The following is a 3,064-nucleotide window of genomic DNA, read 5'->3' on the forward strand; positions in this document are numbered from 1 at the left end:
TGTGTGTGTGTGTTACAAAGTATAAAAAAAAGATCAGAGGAAAGATTGTATGTCAGTATTAATTTTACATCCTGTTTTGGGGATAGGATTTCTTGTTGTTCAAAGATAGGTTTACCCTGCTAGTAGTACATTCACTTATAAGTATTTACCTCTTTTCTCAGTTTCAGAACATTGGTATGACAGTTTTCAGCTAGCACACCAAGCTTTGTGTGGATTCTGAGGATCTGGAATTGGGTTTCCACGCTTGAGCTACAAGGGCTTTACTTAGTGAGCCATTTTCTCGGCCCCTGAAGCAGTTTTCTGAATAGCATGTCAAACTTCTCAGCTCTAAAAGGAAAAATTCACATATTAGTAAGAAAGGTGTGTTTATTTTAATTCATATATGAATTATACCTTGAGTGAATGAAGAATATTTCATGACTAGGCCATCTTCCACACTTCAGAGTTTGTAAATATTTAACTATATAATAGTCACCACTCTTTTTTGTAAATTGAACTATTTTGTCAAAGTTTGTTTAGGGCAGCTTCAGAAGTCATTCAAACTTCCACCCAAAACCCAAGCCAATGTTCAGTTAAGTGATTTAACATAACCTTGTGTGTGGAATGTGTGCTCATGAGTTTTCATTTCCTGTGAAGCAATTTAGGGAATGTTGATGCAGATTTCACTGAATTGAAGATTGCTTTTACTATTATGGCCATTTTCACATTATTAAAACTACCAGTCCATGAGCATTGGAAGTCTTTCCATCATGTGGTAGTTTCATTTGTTTTTCAGTGTCTTCATGCTGGTATTGTTGAATCTAGATATGAAAATATGACCAACAGACACATAAGACTTTACATAAAGGTGCAAAATGAGATATTTGTCATAGCTTTTAAGGAGTCTGTCATATCTTACAAGTTGGCAATTAAAGGGGATATTTTGTTCACCAATGGATGATGTACAGAAGATAATAGATGTTCTAAATTACAAATCAAAGACACAAAAGAAGAAACTTCATGAATGATGGGAAAAGGCAACCCTAATCATTTGAAAAATGCTTTTTCATTATTTGACAAAAAAACATATGAATGTTCTTAATAAAAATGAGCAGAAATAACTAAGTATTTTAATTAGCATTATTCTTAAGTGCTACACAGGTCATATAGGATGAGAAACTGTGAAAATGGAAATTTTCTGTTGTAACCTTATCCAGTTGTATGACAGATTCTGTTTATGGCAATTTGTCAATGTGTATGAGGTGCTAATAAAAGCTGATTCTTTTGAAACTTTTAGAGTGAACAAGCTTTTGTACATCTATACATAGAACACCTGAATATATCTATTATAAGCAAACAATGCTTCAATATCACATTCACCCTTTAAGTTAATGCAGAAGACAATAAAAGCAAGGAAGTTCTTATAACATTTATCAGTTATAGTAGGGCAGACACATCCTCACTGAGCATAGTAAAAGGTGTTGACTGAGCATTCTAAGGAGACCACCAACCTCATCTTTCCTACGTGGTGCAATAAGAAACCCACCAATATTAATGGAGCCCCATAGGTGAATGCATTAGCTTAGCTTTATTTGAAAGGATGAGTGGTTTGCTACTTGTGGGAAAAAAATCAGTATTGACTCTAATGCTCAGCAGACATTAATAAATGGGCATAACAAAATTTTTATGTCTGTTCATCTGTTTGTTTATTTGTGTATCTGGCTATCAATCCACTTTTCTGTCTATTTATCTATACTGAACAAACTGTCTGAGTTGCCCCCTCAAAATAATTTTAGCCCCTCAAAATTCATAGATTCTGTGATTTCATATGGGTTACTTAAAGTTTTAAGATAGTGGTATCTTCACTGGTCAGCATAATTTTCTTTTTCTTTTATACATAAAAATAAGTTTGAGAGATTCATATAGATACTGAGTTTCTTAAGTTTTAAAAAAGAAACTAATTAATTTCAAAGGGAAAAATTCAATTTAAATTGAAATTACTAATTTTTCTCTAAGGAATACCGATACAGCTTCAACCATATAAGAATCTCATGCTGGATTTCAAGTGAATACAAGAGTCATCTTTGGGGGTTAGTGGTGCACCATCTAAAACAGCAGTTACTGGGATGCAGTTATGGTAGAAGGGATACTTTTTAAGGTAGATTTTCTTTTAATTTTTTGAGACAGGATTTCTATGTAGATTTGGAACCTTCCCAGGAACTAACTTTTGTAGAGCAGACTGGCCCTGAATTAACAGAATCCACCTGAGGATTAAAGGAGTACATCACCATGGCCTGGCCTAACATCATACTTTTAAAGTAGTGATACAATTTTCTGGGAATATCTAAATAAATTACAAACTGTTAAACTTTTATTTAAAGTATTTCATCCAAATGTTTATGCCAGTAGGGACACATTAGATACTCTTTAGAATGAATGGTTTCTAACGTATGTTGTACCCTCTCAATTTTGATCCAATATTAGTTGGATAAACTGAAATCAATCTGTCCAGCCAATATCCAGGGTGCAAGCTTTATACAAAAATGAATGAGAAAATGAAAAGAATATATTAAAGAAGCATAGAATGATTCATAATAAGCAAATGATCTGCCGATCTGTTCCATCCTTGTGTATAATTTACCTCCCAGTAGAAAGGTGAATTTTAAGTGAAAATTTTATTGATTCTGCAGATACAAAAGACAATGCCCTTCAGCTTACAAACACTTGTATATTCTGATTAATAAATTAATATTTTTTGAACTGTGTGAATTACATATATTTCAAATAATTCTTGTTTGTATTTGTTTCTGAGTATATACTGTTTTTATATAGGTTTTGTTTCAAATGTTAAAAGGCCTATTTTTGAATACTAAGATATTTCACATTGAATACAAAATGCTTAAAGCTGTTATATGTAAATTTTACATGCAAATCTGTTAAATATATAACATCAGGTAGAAAGTATTAATCTTTAAAGTTGGCACTATATAGTAATATGTGACATAAGAAGATTTTCATATAAAACCTGAGACTCTGTGAACATATTTCATCCTGACCTGTTCACCAGACCGTTTTTCATCTCTGC

Source organism: Alexandromys fortis, unplaced genomic scaffold (assembly GCF_014885135.2).
Source record: "Alexandromys fortis isolate MF-2015 unplaced genomic scaffold, M_Fortis_MF-2015_v1.1 scaffold_253, whole genome shotgun sequence".
Classification (NCBI taxonomy): Eukaryota; Metazoa; Chordata; class Mammalia; order Rodentia; family Cricetidae; genus Alexandromys; species Alexandromys fortis.